Source organism: Spermophilus citellus (genome assembly GCF_964194105.1).
Source record: "Spermophilus citellus genome assembly, chromosome: 6".
Classification (NCBI taxonomy): domain Eukaryota; kingdom Metazoa; phylum Chordata; class Mammalia; order Rodentia; family Sciuridae; genus Spermophilus; species Spermophilus citellus.
In genome coordinates this window covers 110,012,573-110,040,160 of record NC_138187.1, presented here as the reverse complement: position 1 = coordinate 110,040,160, position 27,588 = coordinate 110,012,573, and the positions used below count along the sequence as shown (strand labels likewise).

Sequence of the window (27,588 nt, the reverse complement as noted above, 5' to 3'; positions counted from 1 at the left end):
ACCAATGAATAGCAGAAGAAATCAGGGACAAAATAAGAAATACTTAGTTACATGAGAATAGCTCATTTTAAATAATTTTTTTAATATTTATTTTTTAGTTGTAGTTGGACATGATACCTTTATTTATTTATTTTTATGTGATGCTAAGGATTGAGCCTAGGGCCTCAAACATGGTAGGCAAGAGCTAAACCACTGAGCCACAAACCCCAGCCCCAAGAATAGCTCATTTTAAAGGGATACAAATAGGGGCTGGGGATATATCTCAAAAAAAAGTTAACCCAAAAAACCTCCAACAAATAATGTAATCAATAAGTGGGCAAAGGAACTGAACAGGCATTTCACAGAAAAAGAAATAGAAATGGTCAACAAATATATTAAAAAATGTTCAACATTTCTAGGAATTAGATAAATGCAAATTAAAACTACACTGAGATTCCACTTCAGTCAGAATGGCAATTATCAAGAATACAAGTATCAAGAATACAAGTAACAAGAAATGCTGGCAAGGATGTGGGGCAAAATGTACATTCATACTTTGGTGGTGGGACTGCAAATTGGTAACCACTCTGGAAAGTAGTATGGAGATTCCTCAGAAAACATGGGAATCGAACCACCATTTGACCCAATTATCCCAATCCTCAGCATATATCCAAAGGTATAAAATTTGCATACCACAGTGACATAGCCACATCCATGACTATAGCAGCTTAATTCACAATATCTAAGCTATGGAATAAATCTAGGTGTTCTTCAACAGATAAATGGATAAAGAAATTGTGGTATGTACACACAGTGAAATAGTACTCACCATAAAAAAAGAATTATTTAGCTGGTAAATGGATGGAACTGGAGACTAACATTCTAAGTGAAATAAGCCAAGACCACTCTGCTAGTATGTAGCAAAGTCAGGATTCACACTCAGTGTCCCCAGACCCTTAACCACTATAACCATTTTTATAGTAATTTTAAAAACTCTACTCTCAGATGTATGCATTGTAAACACCAAACTGCTACGTTTAAGGACAATTTCCAGTATCTTGACATATTTTTCAGATATACAGAATTTAGAAAAATAGGTTAAGAGGCAAAATAAAACCTACCATTATTTCCTGTGTTCCTTAAATATGATGGAGTAATTTCTTCAAGTTTATATGTTAAGTTATATAACACACCTGTTAGAAATCATCATTGGGTATTTGACATTTACCCCAGTATATATAGAAAAATTTCTATGAGACAGGTCATAGGTATTTAGTGAATCAATATTACATCTAAAGAGGAGGAAATAAAAAGCAAGAGTTTCCAAACTTGGATAGTATGCTTATAAGGAGCCAAGCTCATGCATTGTTATGTATTTCTATCCCTAGATGATATGCACATATACTTCACTAAAATGTGTATACATTCATTTTAAATATGCAAAAATAAACATTAAGAAAGGATGAAAAGGGCTGGGGATGTGGCTCAAGCGGTAGTGCGCTCGCCTGGCATGCGTGCAGCCCGGGTTGGATCCTCAGCACCACATACAAACAAAGATGTTGTGTCCACCGAAAACTAAAAAATAAATATTAAAAATTCTCTCTCTCTCTCTTAAAAAAAAAAAAAAGAAAGAAAGAAAAAGAAAGAAAGGATGAAAAAGCTCTACCTCTGGAGGGCAGATCAGCTTGGTTCAAATACATTCCTCTGCTGCTAACAACTAAAAAATCTGGCAGAAAGCATCACAACAAAGGCCAGAAAGGCTGAGCAGAGCTTTCAGCAGACTCATAAGGCTGGCAAAAGCCCCCAGAATTCAGGGCCTGCTAAGAAGATGGGGGTGGGAGTAGACTTTCAGGTGGGAACCTAAAAAAGCTACTCTCCAAAAGAAAAGATAAGCCAAAGCAGACCAGCGCTCACAGAGAATGAAGACCGACAGAATAATTTCATCTTTGAGTTAAGGTGATCCGCCAGAAAGAGTAAATACTCTTGGGAAAGAGTTAGGGTAGACGAAATAAGGAGAGGTAGAAAGAAGACAAAAAGGAAAAGAAAGAGGGATTGTAGCTTTAAATCTAAAAGCTCTGTGAACCACCTCACCTTCACTTCCCAAGCCTGTTTTCCTACAGCAATGAATTTTTAAAAGGTCCAATAAATCTTAGAGTACTTAAGTCCAGTTAATTACTGCCTATATACTTTGTTAGTTTATAGACTGTATTTTTTAGACTGACTAAAAGAAGCCTAGAGAGAGAGTGTTAGAGACCCAGGATGTGAGTACAGTTCCTGTACTACTACAGATGATATCAAACTCAGAACCGGACAACTGTGGTCTAGTGTGTGTTCCATGATTGAAAGATCTGAGCTCATTAAGCTTATGCCACCCCAAATACCTCTCATGTTCGCCATTTACAAAGTTTCTTTTAGTAGAAGCTGCCTGAAACCCCAAAAGAAGTGCCATTTACTCTGGAGCACCAGCTTTCCCTCTTCCTTTAAGTGTGTATCCTGATTTATTGCTTGCTTTCCTAAATAAATCTCTGCTTGTGCTCCCCCCACTTTTTGTACTGGGGACTGAACCCAGGGGTGCTTTATCACTGAGCTATATCCCCAGTCTTTTTTATCTTTTTATTTTGAGTCAGGGTCTTGGTTGCTGAGGGTCTCTCATTAAATCACTGAGACTGACTTTGAACTTGCCATCCTCCTATCTCAGCCTCCAGAGCCTCTGGGATTTAGGCCTGCACCACACCTGGATTTGCACCTATTTTGATGTGTCTTGATAATCCTTTTTGCCACATAAATTGATAAGCTGCCAGGGATGAGGTGAGGTCCCCTTTTCCCTTCTCAGGACCAACGGACAGAGATCCTATCTGGTGATAGGAAGAAAAAAAATCCAAAAAGGCTCAAACTACTGCCACAGGTTTTAATCTGTAATATCCTGTATATATTCCATACCAAGAGATCAAGTTGTGATAATCAAAGAAACAACTCATAAGAGATGCATATATTGGAGAGGGGTAGGGGAAGATAGTATGTTGGGAGGAAGCCTTGGGAAGTATACAGAAGGTATAAAAAAGTCAGTATGGTAATATGGGGCTAGGGATATAGCTCAGTTGGTAGAGTGCTTCCCTCGAATGCACAAGGCCCTGGGTTCAATCCCCAGAACCACACACATACAAAAAAAATCAGTGTGGGAAATTGTAACAATTAGGGCTAATGCCTACCTTCTCCTGAAATAATAAATCTGAAGTTTGCATCCTATTTGGTTATACATACTGTCTTCAAATTAATCTCACAAAGAAAATAAACAACAGCATAGCATCTTTTCTTCTAACCTTTTACATGAGTACAAAGTATCAATAGAAATAAATGGAATTTTCCAGAGTAATGGAAAGCAATTTCTTCAACCTATCACAACAATTTTCATTTATGTTTTCTTTATTTTGCATAGTTCTGTCATTCTTCTTCCTACTTCTTTATGTGGACAACTTAAAAGAAGCCTAGAGAGAGACTGTTAGAGACCCAGGATGTGAGTGCAGTTTCTAAAACCCTTGCTTCCGGTTTATTCAATAAAAAGGATAGGGTGGGGTTGCTAAATTAGAGTTCAGGGTCAGAGGACACACATATTATTAGCACGCACACGGCTCAAGGTCCTGGATTGCTTTGATCCCCAGCAACACACACAGACACACACACACACACACACACACACACACACCAAAAACCGAGAAATTTTCCTAAAGTGCGTCATTTTAACCTCACAATGCTATTCACCACTCTTTAGTGGTTCTGCATCATTTAGAGATATTTATTTTCTAAAATGTCATCTTTTATGTTGATGTCAACTTCAAATTTCATCTTATTTCTATCACAGATAGGAAACAAAATTCTTAAACCTATGTAAAAAGGCCAACATACTGACTTAAAGAATAAGAAAAAAAGAGCTCTGATGTTATCTGTTGGTATCTAAGAGACCTCCTAACTTTAACATTTGACTCTAATTTAGGTCACAAGTTCTCTGTCATTTGTCTTTTACTGCTTCAAGTCTAAAACAAATATCACTTTCTAGTTTGCTGGGTATGTGAATTACAATTACTTGTTATGTACTTTAAAAGTATTGCTACAAATTCACACATTTTCTTTTGCCTCTCTTTTGTCTAAAAAACAATAATACAATGTTGTTTTTTGAATGAGTACTTGAAGTGCCTGACCCAAATCCAAGAGAACACTGGTTTTGAACTGGTTACACAATATAGGTGCTAATTCTTTGTTTTACCTTGTGTTCTTTGAAAGAAAGCACATATCTGGCAAGCATTAAAGGTTTAACAGGAGGATACAAATGAAACAAAGCAAAAATATCTCTGTGTGGAGACCAAAGTTTGACCTCAGAAGTTTAGTGCTTTAACTGAGCTAACCAGATGTCAATGTAATCAACTGACTACCACCAACAAGCTATGCTTATTAAATACAATGGGGTAAAGAGAGAGAAATGGAAAAAGCCAGGGGAGGGGGATGAGACACAAGCTACCCTTAAGAGTTCTTACTGGAAAAAAAAAAAAAAAGAAGAGTTCATACTACACTGTAAAGTTGGATAATAAAAAGAGTTTATACTTCTATTTGGAAATAAACTGTAAGATATCTACAAACTATTCCCTTATCTTCCTTTTCCTCAAACATCTTGGCAACAAAGAATGTGATAAAGAACAGCTAAATTATTTGAGAGCCAAAGGAAGATTACTTGTGCTTGCGGAGAGAGGAATATGTGAATATTTAAGAATATCCAATTCTATTATAGAAAATAAGACCAAAATGGGGAAGCAAGATGAAAATAAGTACCAAATCAAACATCATATATAGTTAGATTTAGAAAAAGTAAATAGAACATATGCATGCTAAACATAGAAGGGAAGCAATTAAAAAAATCAAGACCACCAAATATCCATGATACCACAGAAGAGACATCAAATATTCATGAAGGCATTGATACTCATGAGTTGTTAAAACAGTCACCATTGGTGACGTCCATTTCTAGACCTGTATGACCTTTGTCCCAGAAACAGATGAAATTCATAGATGTTCACCATGCTCACAGGCAGGGAACAGTACCAGCAGGTGTACCTGGCCCTGTATTTTCTGAAAAAACACATGAGTTATTGGCTCCAAGCACCTTCAGTCTGTTTAGCTGTTTAGTTCACCTCAACTCTGGTCTACAATAATGGCAAAGAATGGTGATATAGCAGAGAGGATACAACATATGAATATTGTGTCACCCAGCTGCTCTAAGGTGGTATGTTCCTTCCATTCTACTTGTACCCCCACCTCAAGTGCACACAGAGGCAATTTTAAGAGAAGAAAGAAACATGAACAAAAGCAAAAGGTAAGCAAACAGGGTGTGAACATCACTAAACAGATGTACTTTGGAATGAGTGCTGAAGGGAAGTAGTAAGTGATGAGAATAAATTATATGTGGCTAGATCATATAATTTATATGATTATACCTGCTGTGAAACACCAACTTTTTTTTCTTCTTAGAAAATCATGAACCAATTACTTGGAGAGGGGAAACAAACAGTCCCAATATTTAAAATTCTTGCATTAATAGAAAATTTATTCTGTCAAGACACTGTGAAAGTTTCTAAACACTCAACTTCTCTCTCGCTCTCTCTGGAATGATCTCAATGCACACAGATAACAAACAGTTGGTAAACTGTCACTGGACCAAGGACAAGAATTTGAGTGGCACCAATTTACTTTCTGTGATTGGGATCAAAAAGCCAGTAAAAGGGGCTGGGGTTATAGCTCTGTGGTAGAGCACTTCCTTAGCATGTGTGAGGCACTGGGTTCGATTCTCAGCACCACATATAAATAAAATAAAAATAAAATTCTATCAATAACTAAAACAAATATTTAAAAAAAGAAGCCATTAAAAGCTGGGCATGGAGGGCTGGGGTTGTAGCTCAGCGGCAGAGTCCTTGCTTTGCATGTATGAGGCACTGGGTTCAATCCTCAGCACCACATAAAAATAAACAAATAAAATAAAGATATGCTGTCCATCTACAACTATGAAAAAAAAAATTTTTAAAAAAAGCTGGGCATGGTGGGGGGGTACACACCTATAATGTCAGTTACTTGGGAGGATGAGGCAGGAGGATTACAAGTTCAAGGCTAGCTTGAGCAAGGTAGCAAGCCCCTGTCTCAAAAATAAAAATAAAGGATTGGAGATGTAGCTCAGTGGTAGAACACCTGCCTAACCTAGCATGCGCAAGGCCCTGGGTTCCAACCTCTGTGTGTGAGAGAATGGGGAGCAACAGAAGCAGAGTGGGGAGCAACAGAAGCAACAGATGCAGTTGCCATTGAAGGCATCCAAATATAGGGGACAGAGTATCAGAAATGTACTGCATGCAGACAAATCTGATGGTAACATACACAATTGATTACAGCAAGAGAAACTGGCCTAGAGTGATGAGATGTAAGAAATGAAACCCTGATCATCTAGGATGAGAGTGATGGGAACATAAATGAGAAAATGTGAAAGTGGAATTTACAGTTTGGTCTACTGAGTAGATGTGGAAGGCAAGAGACCATCAGGAATTCAGGATACCTTTCAGACTTTGATCTGAGGTCTGGGAGACAGTAGTAGAAGAAAAGAGAAAATAAACAAAGAGGAACCAGTCTATTTACCAAGTACCTTCTTGTCAGTCACAGCTGTCTATTAGCTATCTAACCCAGCACCTCCAGATACCTTTCTCTCCTCAAGTGTGCAGTAATAGGTGGTAGAAGATAAACTATTATGGCAAAAATAGAGGAAAGACAGTGGAAGAAGCTGTTTTAACTTCACTTTTATTTGTGTAAAGAGTACATAAATTAATAACTCTTAGTTACATATCCAAATGTATGTTATTATTATTTTCATCTTATAAAAATGAGAAGTATATGTAAGATATTAATAATTCCATATTTGACTGATATATTAGTAAATATCTCATCATTTGTCTATAAATCAACATTCCGTGAATAAAATGTAATCAATATTTTGTCTGTATATTATTTCTTTTTCCCACAGAATCCAGTTTAGACATAAACAAAAATAAGATAAAGTATTAGTGGGCTACTGTTCAGGGGAATCAGTTAAAAAAGTAATGTTCATTCAAACTCATAAAGAGTACATCATCTATTTATTTATATAATTTTTTGTGAAAGCTTGTAAGAAATATGAAACTGTAAAATGCAATGTACTCTTGCACACATAAAGAGTTTGCAATCGAAATGGTATACATTTAAGCAACCATTAACTTTACAAAGACCCCGACTAAGTTTTCTGAAAGATTGGGATTAGTTGGGGTACACTATGAGATACTGATGATTTATCCATTGTGATTAGATCATTACCATATCCACACATGGGGCTGGGTGGGAAATAAAAATATACAATTAAAAGGGAGAAATAGCACAGAAACAGTACATGAGAACAGAAGGTCACTCGAGCAGGCATCAGTATGAGTGGATATTTTGATGAACTAATTTTTTTATGTGCTTTAAGAAACCTTCAGAAAAGTTCTTAAAATTGAATCCATATAAACTATGCCTAATCTTAAAAAAACAATAATTCAATTAGGAACACTAATGAATGAATAGGGACTAAAAAGGTAGCTCCTTTTCACATGGAATTCATGAACTATTTGAAAGCCTACAATGCACAAAGTATTACAGAAATCTATAGACTCCATTAACAATGAAAATATGTCTGAATTTTTGCTTCAGGCCTTTGTGATCATCTAGTCATTAACCTAAGGTATGTTAAACTACATATTGGTAAATGGCAAAATAACACCTCACCATTGTGATAAAATTATTAGGGATTATTTTTAAAGTGTACTCAGTGAATTCCAATACTTTCAAGCACTCACATAATTTATGATTGAATGTACTTTAAATGTCACATCAGCTTTAATATTTCTATGTCAAGAGTAAAATCTACATATAAGCCTTGAAAAAAGTTCAGAGGTTATTTTATTTTTAAAAAAGAAAAACATCAATAAAAATAAGCACTTGGTAATGTTATATTTTAATTCAAAAAGTTTTAGAAATATATTTTCAAGAATCTAAGTTTTCATCATTCCTAGGTGTTAGAAATTCCATTTCAAAACTAGAAACTAACAGTAGGGATAGGATAAAGCAACATAAAGGGGAGTCATTCCTTCCTCAGTTTGAATACAGATTTCTTTGCTTGCCAGCTGTTTAATCTATGTGCCTGGGTTCATTTGTTTTAAGAATGAGATGAGATAAGGTACAGGAAGTTGCAAAGGCCATCCAGAAAGATAAGAATGTCCTCATAAATATTCCTGAAATACCAAGACACTCGAAACCTATGCTTAGATTTAAAAGTCAGCTATTTGATCAGAGATATTTCTTGCCATGTATTCTAAATAGAAATATAGTTTTATTTACTCTGCTTAGGACTAAGATATTCATATCTGAGTATTTGTTTCATCAATTCTGAAAAACAATCAGCAAGTATCTCCTTAAGTAGTCTCTCCCCCATTTTGTTACTCTTTCCTTCTGTAACTCCTGTTAGCTTTCCTTACTCTATGGGAACTGAATCAGGGACCCAACTTCCCAAATATCTTCCATTTAAGTACTGCTTCTTTCAGCCGTGTGTAAAATTTGCTACCTACTTTGTCCATTTACTTCATTCCTGTGACTATCTTTTATTTTCAAGTCATATCTAGTATTATTTTTAAAGTCTTTAGTTTTTTAATTGTATTGTTTCCATTTCAAAAATTTAATATTTTAAAGTCAGCGTAAACTCACTTTTTAAAGTTTTTTGAAGTCTAAATATGTTGTTTGTCATTTCCACCAATCTTTTTTTATTACTAGCTTTTTGTTTGTTTGTTTGTTTAAATTACTTGGTCTTCTACAGTGAGGGGCTTTATCTGTGGAGATCTTACATAAGCTGACCTAAGAATTACTCTTTCACAATTACTCTTCACAAGGTGTGTTACCAGCCAGGACCACTTTTTATAATATATATGAGCCTCAAACCTTAGGTTTAACAGATCATGGTTACAAATTATCAGGGAAGCCTCTCTTCAAAAGAATATCCAGGATGAGAGAGAAAAACTTCTCCCTTTTCTACTGGGAATATTTGATACCCTACCCTAAATCCATCACTTTTGAAAACAGATCTTCAAGGGTCCTAGCATTAGACTTTTAGTTCCAATGTTCTATGGGGTTCCCTGGCTCAGATTCAAGGCCTCCTTTTCTATTCCCATGTGGCTCCAACCATTGGAGTTGTGTACGGTGGTACACACCTGCAATTCCAGTGACCTGGAGGCTGAGGCAGGATGACTGCAAGTTCAAGGTCAGCCTCAGGAATTTAGTGAGATCCTGTCTCAAAATAAAAATCAAAGATCACAGGACATGTATCTCAGTTACAAAAAATGTCCCTCCATTCAATCCTCAGTCCAAAAAAATAATAGAAAAAAAATTCAAACCCATTGGATACATGCACCAACCTATTCTCTTAAAATAGCTCTTGATAACATCTAACTTTTATTGAACATTGCATCAATGCCAAGTACTGTGCTAAAACTTTACATATTTCATTTAATTCCTCACAGAAACCCTGTGATTTCCCCCCAATTCTATGGACCCAGAAACACAGATAAATAACTCGCTCAAGTTTATTTAGCAAGTAAGCTGCAGAAGATTTGAACCCTATCTGTTTGAATTTAGAAAGTACCCTGTTAGTCACCATATGCTGCCACTTCTCAAAAGGTATTCCTAGTACCCAGGTGGTGCTAGAGGCATCAAGGTCACTGAAGCAATATCTTTTGAAGAAACAGGGACCTATAAAACCACTATATGAGAAATGTACATATTTTGGTAACACCAATTCATTCCGTATTGAGGTTAGGAGGCAGACAATAATTTATGTTCAAATAAACATGCTACAGAGCAGAACATAAAAAATATAAAATTGAAAAAAAAAACCTTTAGGTTCAAATACATTATTTTTTGGAAAAGTTGAAGTTTATTTAAGTCCATTGTGAAGAGTAATCATAACAGTATGAGACTAATAACAAACATTTATATGTTGCTTACTCTGTACTATACACATAGTATCTCATTTATTTTCACAATAATTCTATTAGGTATCTATTTTTAGCATTGCTATTTTATAGATAGCAAATGGAAGCACTTAGGTGAAGTAACTCATCAAGGTCAACCAATTCTCAGAATTAGAACCTTAAACCTAGTCATATTAGCTCCAGAGTATGCACTATCTCTGATATAGCAGACTCCATAAACATGGTGGAATCAACTGAGGTGTTGAAGAAGAGGAGTTTGGACAAGTTAGAAGAAGTAGGAAGGGAAATTGCCAAAATGTTACTTAGCCTTAGACTAGTCCAAACATAACATGAGGCATAGTGAAATACTAATTTTACAATGAAACATTTTCAGAGACCTACTTCCTTAAATGAAATAAACATTATAATTGCTTTAGTATCCAGTAGACACTGTCTCAAATTTGCTTATTTATTGCTTTATTTTTTATTTCAAGTTATTTCATGCACATATCCTGTTATTTCCCCATCTGAATTTAAGCACTGGAAACAAGTTAATGTGTCTATTGTTTCCTTACCAGAACACAGCCCTGGGTACATGAGGGGTGCTTAATAAATGCTTGTCCAAATGAACTACAACAATAAAGTTGTTCTTTAACTTTATTTCTTTACCTAAGAATACAGATAGAGAAAAACATATCATTTAAAATAACATTTAAGGGTTGGGGTTGTGGTTTAGTGATAGTGGGCTTGCCTTGCATTTGTGGGGCACTGAGTTCGATCCTCAGAACCAAGTAAATAAATAAAATAAAGGTATGGTGTCCATCTACAACTAAAAAAATGTAAAAAAAAAATGTTTTTTTTTAAATATTATTAAAATTTACTTTTAAACCAGGCATGGTGGTGCACGAGGTTGGGCAGGAGGATTGAGGCTGGGCAGGAGGATCGCAGAGTTCAAAGCCTGCCTCAGCAAAAGCTAGGTCCTTAGCAACTCAAAGAGACCCTGTCTCTAAATAAAATACAAAATAGGGCTGTGGATTTGGCCCAGTGGTAGAGTGCCCCTGAATTCAATCCCCGGTATCCTGCCCCCAATTTACTTTTATAAAACCCCACAAATATTATTTGATAGGAAACAGAAATACCATGGAAACATCAGAGCTGATGGTATTTTTGTCAGTGGAACATAAATATGATAACAACAAGTCAGCAAACTACAAAAAAAAGAAGTATGAATTAGTAAATAAATAAATTAATTCAATAAATGGGTTTACTCTACTTTTTGACATAACAATGTAGAAAAATTGTGAGTATGTAATTACAAATCTTTGGTGCCTGTGCTTATGCAAATTAAAAGATTTAAGTTTCAAAAACTCAAAGAAAATATCTACGAACTGTGTTAGGATCTTTTCTAAAATGGAGATGAGACAAATGGAATTAGACCAAGGTCAAATTTATTTTAACCTAGGCTTTCTGCTTTTTTTCTTCAACTATAATTTCACTTAAAGGCTCACCTTCTCACATTTTTTGTTTGTTTGTGTTTTTTTGTTTGTTTTGGTACCAGCGATTGAAATCAGGGCTGCTTAACCACTGGAGCCACATCACTAGCTCTTTTTATGCTTTATTTTGAGACAGGGTCTAAGTTGTTTAGGAACTTGCTAAATTGCTGAGGAAGGCCTCAAACTTGCAATCCTCCTGCCTCAGCCTCCTGAGTTGCTGGGATTAAAGGCATGTACCACCCCACCTGGCTTTACATTCTTTATTTTGTTTCTTTAGTTGTTTTTATGTGGTGATGGGGATGGAACCCAGTGCCTCATGCATGCTAGGCAGGTGCTCTACCACTGAGCCACAACCTCAGACCTCCCCCACCCGCCTACCCCCACCCTCCCTTCACATTCTTAATGAGGTTTCCCCACTGCAGAAAAGTATGAAGCATAATTCCACATGCTTATACAAAAGCAAAATGAAAACCTAGGAAACAAATGGAATAAAACTAGTTCTAGTCAGAATTATGATTACCTTTATGAAAATTTAGAAAATACTTTATTGTACTAATAGGATGCTCCAGAGATTTTAAAGACTAAAATAATAGAGTACTCTGAGGTGTCCAAGTGAAAGTAGAGACATAATTTTGAGAATTTGAATAATGGTATAAAATACTGGTTGAAGTAGAATGTATTTTCCATTCTACTGAGTTTTGGAGGTAATTTTAATTTTAATTTTAATCCAAAATTCAGTTCAAAAATAGACCCAGAGGATGGCTAACGGGTCTAGAAAGAGAACTGAAATAAGGAAGTAAATAGGAGGTTTTAAAGTGGGCTGGAATAGCTCAGTGTAGAGCAGTTGCCTAGCATTTGCAAGGCGCTGGGTTCACTTTCCAGCACTGCAGGGGGGAAAAGTCATAATAACAGTATCACAGGATTTGGTTGTATTGTTTAAACTTCTGTTTCATAAGAATAATCAATTCTGAAGATTTTTTTAAGCATAAAAGCATTTTCACCTGAATGATGTCCTTAGTACATACTCTCTTCCTTACTAAATGGACAATGTTCACCTTAGTATCTTTCCAAAAAGCATAATTTGGGCAATGTCAGAAAGAAAGAGAGAGAGGGAAGGAGGGAGGGAGGGGGAGAGAGGGGGAGAGGGGGAGAGGGGGAGAGAGGGAGAGAGGGAGAGAGGGAGAGAGGGAGAGAGGGAGAGAAAAGAGGAGAGGAGAGGAGAGGAGAGGAGAGGAGAGGAGAGGAGAGGAGAGGAGAGGAGAGGAGAGGAGGGAGGAAGGGAAAGAGGGGAGAGGGGAGAAGGGAGAGGGGACAGGGGAGAAGGGAGTGGGGAGAGGGGAGAGGGGAGAAGGGAGAGGGAAAGGGAGAAGGAAGAGGGGAGAAGGCAGAGGGGAGGGGGAGAGGGCACAGGGGAGAGGGAGAGGGAGAGGGAGAAGGGAAGGGCAGAAGGTAGAGGGGAGAGGACGAAGGGAGAGGGGAAAGGGAGAGGGGAGAGGGGAGAGGGGGGAGAGGAGGAGAGGGAAAGAGGAGAGGGAGAGAGGGAGAGGGAAAAGGGAGAGGGAAGAGGGAGAAAGGGAGGGAAAGGAAAAAGAAAAGAAAAAAAGCAAGAGGGCAGGTCAGTTTCTGAAAACCTAATTCAATAATTAAAACTTTAAAAAGTAAAAGCATGTTGTAACAAGACTTCCAAATGTTTCCACTCTGGCACTTGCCTGAATTTGGAAGCCAAGTTTCCATGGATTCCTAAAAGGCAAGGTTAATGTCCTTTATCAAACATTCACTGAGTGGCCTGATAAGTACATACTAGCAGGCTCACTGCAGCATAAAGTAGGGGAGGATGAAGCTGTAATTTGTGTCCAGGAATTCTCCACTTAAAGAGACAAAAGCACATGTACAAGAAACCACAGCTTTTGAAAGGCAAGCTTTCAAAAGGATTAAGAGTAAGGGAGGAAAAAATGATAAATCTTAGGAAAAGTAAAACAAAACATTGAACTACAAATATTGAACTCTGTATTCTAATCCAATCTCTGTTAATAACTTGTTTAAGGACTTTGGGCAAGACACTTTTCTCTGTGAACTTTAATTTCTTTACAATAAAAATCAAAGGATTCGGGGCTGGGGATGTGGCTCAAGCGGTAGCGCGCTCGCCTGGCATGCGTGCGGCCCGGGTTCGATCCTCAGCACCACATACAAACAAAGATGTTGTGTCTGCCGAAAACTAAAAAATAAATATTAAAAATTCTCAAAAAAATACCATATGGGACTCAAAATATTAAAAAAAAAATCAAAGGATTGGATAGAGATCTGTAAGGGTCCTTTCAATTCAAAGCATTTATGCCACTATTTCTTGTAAATGGCTCTACAAAACAAATAATTATGATGGTCTTTAATCAATAAGATATTCTATTTACTTATAATCTCATTTAAAGGGGTAGAAACAATTCTTACGTGCTCATAACTCTAATAAAGCAAATCTTAAACCATATCAAAATGACAAATACAAGCAATAAAAACATCAATAAAATTAAAATAACATTAATATGATACTGCTCCGTAAAAATTAAAGTGCTGTTCACAATTGAATGTGGTGGACATTCTGACTACATAGGTTCTTGCCTGTTTGGTACCTTGCTTATCACTGGCACATGAGGACCCAATTCTCCCACCACTATTTTCTACTCGCTACTGAAAATTTTGGTTTTTAAAACATCCTATACTATGTAGAGCCAAAGGCATAATTTATTAATTTTACTACCATGTTTATAAACAGAAATGGAAACTCAAGACATTGAAATCCCATAGCAGAACATTGTTTTAAGATGCTGATCTTGATTATGAATAAGCTTATATTATTTTCTTTCAGTTTGTCATTGAAATGAAAATACAGAATTTTAAAAATTCTAATAACTTTTCTTCTTTTTGCACTTCTCTGTATTTTACACATTTTTATGATAAGCCTTATATTTTTTTCAATTGAGTTTTAAAATTACAGCTTTATTAAGATATTATTCATATATTGTATAATCTTCATATCAAATGTACAATTCATTTATGAGCATATCCACATAAACTATCATTACAAACAATTCTACAATATTTTCATCACCCCAAAAAGAATCTCTTGTTCCATACCCACTAACAATCACTTCCCATTCACCCCAGCCTAGGTACCAAAGTGTTATTCTACTTTCAACCTATGTAGATCTACCTATTCTGGACATTTCATATAAATGGAATTACATGATGTGTGGTCTTTTGTGATTGGCTTCTTCCACTTACTATAATATTTTCAAGGTACACCCATGTTGTAACATATATCAATATATCATTTCTTTTTATTCCCTAATATTTCATTGCATCAACTGTTTTCCAAGGGATCATATGTGTTACATTCCTGCCAGCAGTGCAGGAGGATTCTGATTTCTTTGCCTCTAAAAGTGAAGTGTGTGGTTTCAATTTGCATTTCCTTTTTGGCTAATGATTTGGAACATCTTCTCGTGTGCTTACTGACGATTTGTGTATAACTTCACTGGAGAAAGGTCCATTCAAAACCTTTGCCCATTTTGAAATTGGGTTGTCTTACTGAATTATAAGTTGTATTTTTTCCTCAGAATACAATTTTCAAAAAAAATTGGACATATGTTAATATTGCTTTAAAATAAAATGTAAATATTGTGGGTGGAATGGTTTATCTAATTGGTAAATTTGGTAATACCTGAGATTAACTCAGACACCTTCTTTCTCCCTCTAAAGAGCTTGTTAGTAGACAACACACTGCTTTGTTGTGCTATTTTAGCTGGCCAGGCCTCCTGTGTAGGAAAAGACAAGAGGAAGCTGAGAATGAATCACAATAAGAGGGAAAGATTAAATATCTGGAACAGAGAGGTAGGATGGAACAGTTCCCCAATACGTAGAGAAAAGGAATATTTAGAGGACCTGGGCACACCAGGTTGATTACATGGAAAAGTATAAGAAGTTTGTGGAGACTTGCCGCTAGATTAACACTGCCCCTACTACAGTTTTAGTCCTTAGGAAGAACTGTAAGGATCATGTCACTCACACAGTCCCACTCCCAAGCCTTTCCACAGGCTCTCAGCAAATCATCTCCCTAACTCTAGTAGTCTTCTATAAATCCTGTTCCCTAACTAAAATAGGCAATTCATTTGCCTCTCAAACTAAAAAGAATTTTTTAAAATGATAATATGCAATACTTGTGTGGGTGCAATGAAATATGCACTGTCACACGTTGCTCATGAACAATGTAAACTGGCACAGCTTACTGGAAAATGATTTCATAATATGTTATGAGAATATTAAAATAATTATTTTTATTTATTCATGTATTTACTTGTTTGTTTTTGTGCGGAAAATTGAACCTGGGGCCTCAAATTAAGTATTTTTATTTTAGGTATTTACAGTAAGGAAATATTTTAAAGAGCAAAAAAAAAAAAAAAAAAAGAAAGGGAAAAAAAAAAGAGGGGTATCCACTATGTATAACAATGAATGTGGAAGCATTATTTTAAAGGCTATTTTTGGTTTTTAGCACTGCTCTATATATTCTATCCAAACTACCTAAACCAATCTTCATGGGTATTATCTTTCTTATTTACAAATGGGAAAACTAAAGGGAAAAGTAGTTAAATAGCTTGTCCAAGGTTACTGGTGGCATGGAGTGAAAAACTGGAAACAACCTAAATGTTCACTAACAGAGGAATGATTAAGAAAATCAGCTCATACTCCAAATGTTACAAGTCATAAAAAGGGTACATGACAAATCAATAATAAAATGAGGGAAGTAGAAACCAAAACTAATCATAAATATAATCTCAACTATGGAAAAACATACTCCAAAGAGAATGAAAGTAAATATACCAAAATATTTATAGTTTGCTATTGGTTGATGGAAGCACAAGTGATTTTTCTTTTTTGCACTTTTCTGTATTTTGCCTATCTAATACGTACAATTTTTATACTCAAAAAACATACAGCATTGGATCAAGGACATAGAGTGTTTTGGTTTTTTTTTTTGGGGGGGGGTATAGTTATATTTTATTTATCTATTTTTTTATACTTTCATTTTATTTACTTATTTTTTATGTGGTGGGGAGGATCAAACCCAGGGCCTCACACATGCTAGGTGAGCGCTCTACGGCTGAGCCACAACCCCAACCCCAATTTATCTATTTTTTATGTGGTGCTGAGGATCGAACCCAGTGCCTTGCACATGCTAGGCGAGTGCTCTACTGCTAAGCCACAATCCCAGCCCCCACATAAAATGTTTTTTAAAATCACTATGAATGCTAAATATTAATATTTTCACTTCTTTACAAAGAAAATATCCATGGGGCTGGGGATGTGGCTCAAGCGGTAGGGCGCTTGCCTGGCATGCGTGCGGCCCGGGTTCGATCCTCAGCACCACATACCAACAAAGATGTTGTGTCCACCCAGAACTAAAAAAATAAATATTAAAAAATTCTCTCTCTCTCTCTCTCTCTCTCTCTCTCTCTCTCTCTCTCTCTCCTCTCTCTCTCTTTAAAAAAAAAAAAAAAAGAAATGGATCAAAGACTTAGGAATTGTACCAGAAACCTTATAACAAAGAAAATATCCAAATAGGGCTGGGGTTGTGGCTCAGTGGAAGTGCACTTGCCTAGCATGTATAAGGCACTGGGTTCAATTCTCAGCATCATATACAAATAAATAAAATAAAGGTACATCAACAAATAAAAAATATTAAAAAAAGATAAAATATCCAAGTAAATACAAGCTTATAATGAAAATTTAGCAAATAAAAAACAAAAACATACCAATTACTAAGTGCCTTCTTATATCAAACATTGAAGGCAGGCACTTTCACAAGTATTATCTTATGTAATATCTTTGGGGTTTATTTATTTATTTTTTCAGATAGTGCATTCACCAACCATTTTAGGAGCCACTCATTGCCATAGGGCTCTATTTTAGAGCATCAAAGAGTCACCCCATCTAATTGCCATAACCTACAGAACCAGGAATTCCTACAAAACCAGTTCTCAAGGGTACTCAGTGGAAACATTCATGACAGAATTGCAGAGAGCTTAGAAATGAACCCATCTGATTTGTCTCAGAACTTTGCCCTATATGTTTACAGAATCCTAAATCAGAAAGGTGACATTTAAAACTCTGGTAGCCAGGCACAGTGGCGCATGCCTGTAATTCCAGCGGCTCAGGGGGCGAGACAGGAGAATGGCAAGTTCAAAGCCAACCTCAGCAATGGCAAGGCACAAAGCAACTCAGTGAGACCCTGTCTCTAAATAAAATGCAAAATAGGCCCGGGGATGTGACTCAGTGGTCGAGTGCTCCTGAGTTCAATCCCTGGTACCGTAAATAAATGAATAAATAAAACTCTGGTAAAATTAAGAAAGAAGGGCTGAGGATGTGGCTCAAGCGGTAGCGCGATCGCCTGGCATGCAGCGCGGTCCGGGTTCAATCCTCAGCACCACATACCAACAAAGATGTTGTGTCCGCTGATAACTAAAAAATAAATATTAAAAATTCTCTCTCTCTCCCCTCTTTCACTCTCTCTTTAAAAAAAATTAAGAAAGAAAATTCTACACAATATTTATGAATTAATTATAAATTATACTAACCAAAAAAAGTTTCCACATGTATTTCCTTTTCTTTCTAAAAAACATTAAATCATATCTACCTAAAGTCAAGAGTGAAATTTATATTTATGTATATATACATACACACACATATATATGTGTGCATGTATTTGGGACTTGTATTTTTCATCAAATATTCAGTGAAGGTCTTATACAAAGTGCTCTGTGTGGGCGCTGTAAATCCCATAGTACTTAGTATAATGCTGATTATCTATGGGGCTCCAACATTAGCCATCAAGTTGACAGAAACTAATGTTGGGTTTGGAGTCATGCACAAGACACCATACTTCAAAATTGTTCACCAAAGTGACAGATTTCTTATGGTATGTATATTATAATATGTAAATTTATATGGATTATCAGTTCACTATTTATTTATAACTTCATAATTTAACTACAATAAGGAATGTAATATTCCATATGGCAAACAATTTTAACACTTTATTTATACTATACAACCTATAAGCAGATGGGGGAGGACAGGAGGGAAAATGGGGATGGAAATGGGGGGATCGTGAACTAAAATAGATTTCCACCCATGTTTGAGTTTATTGGGATGAACCCAACTTCTATGTATAACCATAAAGTTCCAATCAACAAAACAAAACCTAAGCAGTATTTCACTAGCTTATTTCCTATTTGTCTTCAAGGAGCAAAAACTCATTAATTCTACCATTTCAGAAGTTAAGAAATTTCAAAGAGTTTAGGCTAATGTTACTGTTTTGTTTTATTTTGTTTTGTTTTGGTGCTAGGGATTGAACTCTGGGCCTTGTACATGCAAAGCAGGCAGTCTACCAACTAAGCTATATCCCCAGCCCCCGATGCTACCTTTAATCAAATGTTCTCATCAACTTACACATCCCTTTCAATCCATCTTACACATCAAATGCAGATTAATCTTTAGAAAACACTACATTTCTGTTTCACATAATATGAACAGTGACTCCATATATTTGTGGAATAAATAAATCTCCATTGTCTCAGAAATCTATAATGTCACCCTAGTCATGGTTTACTGAGCATCAAAATAAACAATATGTTTGACTCACTCCAGATGAGTCTCAACATCCAACTACCAATATCTTGGTATCTGGCCCTAAACTCTTTATCATTTACTCATAATCCCTTACTTTCATTATCACAGCTGTTCAACCACAGCAAGAACTCCAGACTCCTACCTTCTTTTCTTTCTTTTTTCTTTTAACTATAGTAGTCAGTCAATCTCCTTCTGCCATTACTTTTTTTTTTATATCTAGTGCTGTATCCTTATCATTTCTCTAGTTCCTTCCTTAGAACCCCCAACCCTAATCAGGCAAACTGCTATCCATTGGTAAAGAATATCACAACTATGTACATTAATACAGTGTCCACACACCCTCCGCTACAGCCTCAATGCTGGCTGGATATCCTTCCCTCATGAAGTTCCGAGAACCAGATACCCCTCCAAAGCTACTCTAAACCTTTACCACAAGTCTCTAGACTTGTCTCCATTGTCTACCTGGACTCAATAGCTTCTACTGGACAAAGAAATTACCAAATATCAGTAATAAGCATATCTTCCCCTGTTATCTAGAATTCCTCTACCTGCTCTTCAGGGGTAATCTTCTTAGTTGTACCTATTTTCTCAACCGTTTCTATTCATCAGAGAGCACGTCTATATAATCACACCTATCCATGGCTTATTTTTCTTACTAGGAAGGGCTTCATAAGACAGAGGTCTATTTATCCTAATCTCAAGTCTATAAACAATTTTTTGGACTTCAGCAAAAACTCTACCATAGGAATTGTTCACCTTCCCATAAAACACAAAAATGACAAAAAAAAAAAAAAAAGTATCCTGCAAGATCCCAGAGAAGTACAAAGAAAAAATCCTAAAGTCCTAAAAGATGCAAGGGAAGATATCGGAAGATTTGTTTTTAAAAGAATCACTGCGAGGGCTGGGGTTGTGGCTCAGCGGTAGAGCGCTCACCTCGCAGGTGCGAGACCCTGGGTTCGATCCTCAGCACCACATAAGAAAAAATAAACAAGTGAAATAAGGATGTTGTGTCCAACTACAACGAAAAAATAAATATTAAAAAAAAAAAAGAATCACTGCGAGCCTGGTGTAGTAGTGTATGCCTGTAATCCAAGATATTTGGGAGGCCGACGCAGGAGGATTGAAAGTTTAAGGCCAGCCTGGGCAACTAAGTGAGACTCTGTCTCAAAATAAAAAATAAAAAGGGCTGAGGATCTAGCTTAGTGGTAAAGCACTTACCTAGCATACACAAAGTCCTGGGTTCAATCTCCAGTATGGAAATGAAGAAGAGTGAAACACTATGCTTTTCTTATAAAGTAATTAATTAAATTATTTTTGTTTTAAGTAAAATTATACTAAAAGTGAAGCATCAACACAGGGATCCTTACAAAACTATAGCTGCTTAAAAGAGAGATTTAGGAAGTATATTTAATAACCAAGTGCAACTTGGGAGACTGAGGCAGGAGGATCCTAAGTTTGAAATCAGCTTCAGCAACTAAGCAAGACCCTGTTTCAAAATTAAAAATTAAAAAGGGCTGAGGATGTGGCTCAGGGGTAAAGTGCCTCTGGGTTCAATTCTCAGTATCAAAAGAAAAAAGAAAAGAAAATCTGTAGTTCTTGTCTTTTTTGGGGTGTCATGGACACTAGGAACAATTGGATAAAACCTAAGAATCCTATTCTCAGAATAATAGATTTACAGTACCACTAATTTACAAATGTAATTCAGGGAACCTACTAACCAATGTAGACTATTTTGGAGCTCTAGGTTAAAAACTTTGATTATTCCAAAGAAATTGTTTAAAAAAATACTTTTCTGTAGTGTTGAGAATCAAACCCAGGGTCTTGGACATGCTTGCACCACATCCTCAGCCCAAGAAATTATTTTTAATGCATACCATATGGTAAGCTACCATCTTCCATCCCTACAAAACAACGTATAAGTAAATATATACAACATTAATCCTTATTTTGATCTTATGTTTGAGATAATGATGGCATACTAATTTATATCTCCAACACCTTGAAAGTTATTAGATAGGCAGGAAGGCAGATAGGTGTAAAATGAATGCATTTTCCTGAAATGAGTCATCCAAGAATGCATATTTTGATGGGGTTTTGGTAAAGAAAACATTACAGAGAAAGGGCAATGTTAGATTAGAAGTTCTAAGAAAAGGATAAACCAACAATTTTTATGTCAGAGGAGGGAGAATACCTTCTAGTGCTCAAAAGATTGCTGGTAGAATATATTTTTTCGCCAAAGATGTATGGTATAGTACCAGTGCACAGATTTGCTTTGTACTGAAAGTTTCTTCTTGGCTAATTCATTATATATTGTTATCAGTAGGATGAGAGAAATTAATGGGTTCTGACTGTTAATGTTTCTTCTTTAGTTTTCCTTATTGAAAAAATACTAATTTTTAAATAACTGTTTTTCTCAGATTAAAATTTATTTACCTTTTTCTCTTTGGAGAATTATTACTTTTATAAAAGGAAAGTAAATCAAAAGTGAAAAGAATAACATCTATGTTCCTATTTTCTCCTCTTTCAAGTTTACAAAAAGCCATAACTAGTTCCTACCTTTAGGCTTTCCACAGAAAGTGGAAAAACTCGGGGTAGGAGGAGCTGAGGGAAGGCAGAATATGCTTTGGTGGCATTCTGGATCTCTTTTTAAAAATTTTTTTAAAAGTTGTATATGGACTCAACACCTTTATTTGTTTTTATGTGGTCCTAGGATCGAATCCATTGCCTCACACTTGCAAGGCAAGTGTTCTACCACTTAGCTACAATTCCAGCCTCTGGATCTCTTTTTAAGTACTCCAAAGAGCTAGAGTAAAATGGAAACTCTCCAAAGTACTCAGCACCACATAAAAATAAATAAACAAAATAAAGATAAATTTTAAAAAAGACTTGAGAACTTTTAAAATGATATATTTATTTAAAGAATATTCCATATAAACTATTTCAATGTTTAAAAAAACAACAACAGTATTCCCTGGTTGAAAGGAAATATAATCTCCCCATGAGAATGATTCAACTGCATTGAACCCAGGTAAGGGGCACTCTACACTGAGTTACATCTCCAGCCAAAACACATATATACTACATTAGAATATCAAATGAGAACACAATCCTACAGGAAATTCTTCAAATCTTATAAGGGATTTAAAAAAAAATTTTAATTGCACTGGGTGCACTCATGCACATCTGTAATCCCACTTACTGGGGAGGCTACAGCAAGTTCAAGATCAACAACTTAGCAAAACCCTGTCTCAAATAAAATGAAGAAAAAAAAAGCAGGGTGGGGATGTAGCTCAGTGGTAGAGTGCCCCTGGGTTCAATCCCCAGTATTGCAAAAACAGACAATAAGAGGAAAAAGAACTATCAATTATTTTTCCTCAAATAACTAAAATAAATTTTCAAAGGCTAATTTGAAATCAAACTATGAATCAAATTAAATTCAATTAATCATTGTTTAATTGAATCAAACAATGTGTTTTCTTTCCATGTCTTCTTTCTTTCTCTTTTTCTTTTTTCTTTTTTTTTTTTTTTTTTTTTTTTGAGACTGGTGCTTATTTTGTTTCCCAGGCTGGTCTTGAAGCAATCTTCCTGCCTCATTCTGCCCAAACAGCTCAGACTACAGAAAAAACTGGGTAATTCTCATAAAAAAATTTAAAAATATGACAATTTCAAAGTAATGCTAACTTCTACAATCACTTAGATACTGCCAAATAAAATATCAAATGCCCAAATATTAATAAAGATTGCTAAATTTGCCACTATTCCACAATTCTTACTAGAGAGTCGAATAGGAAAATCTTTAAAAAAAAAAGAATATGGTACTGTCTATATAAAAAAAAAGAATATGGTACTGTCTATATAACATATATATATATATATGTTATAAGATACAAATACATAGGGGAGGGGAGGGGGGATAGGAAGGGCAACACAATACAATAGACACTAGTTTGGCCCTATGTATAAACGTGGCTGTATAACCAATGTGATCCTGCAATCTGTACACTTGGAAAAATAAGATTAAGATTACGTACCCCATTTGAATCAAATGTATGATATGTCAAGATCATTGTAATGTTTTGAGCAACTAATAAAAAAATTTTTAAAAAATGAATCACACAGACATGAACTGTATTCTAAAAAAAAAAGATACAAATACATAGTAAAAATTATTATAGTGAAACAAATTAACACACTCATCATCTCACATAGTTAACCATTTTCCTCCCTGTGGCAGAAGCAGTTATAATCTACTCCTTTAGCAAAAATTCAGAATGCAACTCAATATGGCCCTCATGTTGTACATTATATCTTTTTTACCTGTTCATCTTATATATTGGTTTCTTTGTATCCTTTTAGCTACTTCTCTCCATTTCCTCCCTACAACACTGACTTAGTGTTTTCTTTCTTATTCAAATAAAATAACACCAATGGATAATCATCTAGTTTTTAAAATATTTTTATTAGTTATTGATGGACCTTTATTATTTACTTAATTGCTTATATGTGGTGCTGAGAATCAAACCCAGTGTCTCACACATGCTAGGCAAGCGCTCTACCACTAAGCCACAACCCCAGCCCCTAGTTGTTTTGTTTTTTTTTTTTAATATTTATTTTTTAGGTGTAGTTGGACACAATACCTTTATTTTACTTATTTATTTTTATGTGGTGATGAGGATTGAACCCAGGGCCTTGAACATGCTAGATGAGGGCTCTACTACTGAGCCACAACCCCAGCCCATCATCTAGTTTTAAATGCAAATGAAAACACTCTATTATCCTATAGAACATGCCCACAGTTCTCAAGAAATAAGCAACAACCAATATCCATACTCTTCTCCAATTCTGTGTTTGATCCTCTAATATTCCACACACTGCCTTATCCTGTGTCAGGTCTATAAAGACTAGATTTTATGGTCAGTTTACTGACCAGGTAATTTAAAAATTCTTTAATGTTATAAAGGTTAGGAGGAGGACATGTTTCTTGTATTAAATTACAATGAATTTTAATTAGGGCTTCAGGCTAATTTTGACATTAAATGTAGATGAAACACATTGCAGCTAGAGTCATGCTGGGGAGTTTACTAGAGCACGGGGTCAAGATAGGAACAATGATGGATCTGACTGATCCCCCACTGGGGTCAGCTGGCTTCAGTGTTATTTTTCAGCTCTGAACCACAGATGGCTTCATGCAAATCACCATTCCTTGTTGCAAAACATTTTATGCCATGTACCTAGACTATATGTCAGTAGCTTTAATAAAACGGTCATATTTCAGGTTCTTAGAACCAAAACAAACCCCTTTTCCTTCTAAAGCTTGCAAAAAATAAAAAAAGTTTTGATCTTTCCCTTCATAAGAAACAGAGAAGTGCATTCCTGAAACTCTTAGCCATACCAAAAACTGGTTCAGAAAATAACAACAGCAGTTTACAATAAAGTTAAATCTTTTGAAGATTCTTAAGTTCTTCCTACTTAATGGCAACAAGATTTAGTAGACAAAGATTATTATTAGTACAGTGCCTTGACACGTTATTGACACAAAGATGTAAATAATGTAACACCACGCTGGGAAATGACTGAACACTGTATTCATCTTATGATCCTCATTAAACAAGCACTGGGCATCAGTGCTCACTAAATAAGCGTGGAACTCGGTGTTAACACTGTCAACACTAAGAGGAAGAGAATTCTTAGAACTATTTTCTGGCATAGAAGCTTCTCAGATTGAGTACCAAAGTACATCAAGAAAAGGAGTTTTTAATTAACCCCACAGAATCAGACTCTTTGGGTGAGAAGGTGTTTTAAACATAAAATGGCAATCCTATTGATACATGCTACCACAGGCTGGGGATGTAGCTGAGTGGTAGAGTGTTTGCCCCACCTGCCTGGGGCCCTGGGTCCAATCCCTAGCACTATAAAAAGAAAACAAACAAACCAAAAACCAGATCTGGTGCTACCAACTGAGGTAGTCAATCAACCATATGAGACTACTGAGTACTTGAATAGTAGCTAGCTAGTCTGAATTGAGATATGCGATAAATGTAAAATATACACCAGAATTTGCAGTTTAGTGTAAAATCATGAAAAAAAATCTCATTTTAAATTTTATTTGCATCTGTTTTGAAATGATATACATAGGACTAAATGTTATTATTAAAAGATATTATTAAAACTTAATTTCGTCTATTTCTTTTTACTTTGTTAATATGTCTACTAGACATTTTTAAATTACTTTTATGGCTTGCAGTATAGTTTTGTTTTGTTTTAACATTTACTGCTATAGAACTACAACCTTGATTCTGACAGCAAACTGGTATTTCGCAGTTATAGATGTAATTTAAAAGCTAAAAAAAAAAAAGCAGTTTGAGATAATAAGAAAAATAACTTCAAGCAGTCATAAAAATACTAAGCAGAATAACTTAGTTCTGGCACCATTTGAAAGAAAGATTACTGCAAAAATAGCACAGGATGCAAAACCACACATCTTAAGAAAATAAACTAACCAAAATTTACTAATGAAATAGGTCTAAAGGCTAATTATAACATTCACCTTTAGAGTGAAATGGACATTTCTTTCATTTTTAGTGCTTAGGAAAAAAGCAAAAAGATTCTGTCTCTTTGTTATTCAAGCACTTTCAACCACAAACAAGTGAAACATTAATAGTATAAAAAAGAGAAACACTTATAACCTAATCCCCCCCCCAAAAAAAAAAAACAGCAGTTAAAAGCAAAATTAGAAAATTACCTGTTTCTTTAGGAATAAATCGACTAACTTTGGTCCACAGACATTATGAAATAAGAAAATGTATTTTGTATTTCTGTCTGTTCATCTTACATATTTGCTTTTCCCCTTACAATGTTATTTTTTTAAATACATATTTTTCAGTTGTACACAATACCTTTATTTATCTATTTTTATGTGGTGCTGAGGATTGTACCCAGTGTCTCACATGTGCTAGGCAAGTGCTCTACCACTGAGCCCAACCCCGGCCCCCTACAATGTTATTTTTAAAGTATTTTATTTATTTATTTATTTATTTATTGTAGTGCTGCAGATGGAACCAAAGGCCTTGAGCATGCCAGGCAAACATTATTCCACTGAGCTACATACACATCCAGTTTTAAAAAGCAAATTTTTAAAGTGAAAAATTCAACATTACATTTCTCTGAGTCAATTAAGTACTTCCTCTACCATAAAACATCTTTCTATTTTCTTTGATTTATAATATTTAGGCCTGCAAGGCGCTTTTTGAAAAAAGAAGGAAAAAAAGTCGGCGTTTTTCTGAATCTATGAAAATGTTTTTAAGGAGGGAAGCTTTCCTCAACTGTAGCAAAAGGTTCTAGAAATTTTTCAATGAAAGAAAACTTAAGGAAATAAGATCAGTGAGTGAATCCCCTAGGGTTTCCACAACAGTTGATTAGATACTTTTATGGTATCAAAAATAATCACCCCCAAAAGGCCCTATTTGGTTGTCAAGTCTTCATCAATTGGGAGTTTTATCAGTTGAGGATAATCTTCAGACTATTTGCTAGGTGACACATTCCTCTGGAACCTTTACCCTGTGCATTTAAATACCAAGCTCAATTATGCTCCCAGTAGAGTAAGCAGAAAGGATTGTACATATTTTAAACTAGGGAGTTGATTGGTTGCAGTTTGCTGCCTTGGTGGTCAAGCTCTTTCTAAGTATGATCCTCAAACAGTGAAATTAGTCTCAAAGAATAGAGTCTCTAACATTGCCCAACAGACTGCCAAAATTTCCATTAGAGCATCCTATTTTTAGTCTTTTGGAACTGGTCTTTTAAATTGCATTCTATAGTACAATGTGTTTAAGTTTATACAGTGAATAAAACAAGGATCCCAAGATTTTCGTTCTTTTGAGCTTTAAGTTTATAAATCTTAATTTTTTCAATCTTAAGTCTTTCAAATATCCAAATCAAAAATGGAAAATTAAGGTAAATATTGGCCTCCAAGGAGACACCAGGTGGTTCCCGACAACTAAAGTGGTGGTGGTGGCGGGAGGGGGAGGGCAGGTATAGTGGGGAGTAATAAAAACCATCCACAAGGGTGGAGATACCAGGCTGTGGGCAACAGGACAGAGAGGGACAGAGGCATAGTAGAAGCCGCAGGCTCTCCCGGGAGCCCAGAGAGGAACGATTTCTGGCGCTAATCCCCCAGGGAGGGAGAAACTGGCGCGACGCGCAGGATTAAAAGACCCACATTGGCTGGAGAAAAAAAGGGGAACACAGGCTACCGGGGAGGGGGCGGAGGTAAGGGAACCCGGCTACACCTCAGTGCGAGGGCAAGACGGCGCAGCCGGACGAGGACAGCGCAGCGGGAGGAGCAAGGGGCTTCCTAAAGGCTTTCCAGCGGCGGGTCCCCTGCATCC

General features: G+C 35.8%; 1 protein-coding gene across 2 annotated transcripts in view; it reads right to left on the bottom strand.

The window, feature by feature from the left end:
* The window catches only part of CNST (consortin, connexin sorting protein), a 104,451-nt gene that overhangs the window by 76,321 nt on the left and 542 nt on the right, over positions 1-27,588 (bottom strand). The gene's annotated exons all lie outside the window — the stretch shown is intronic.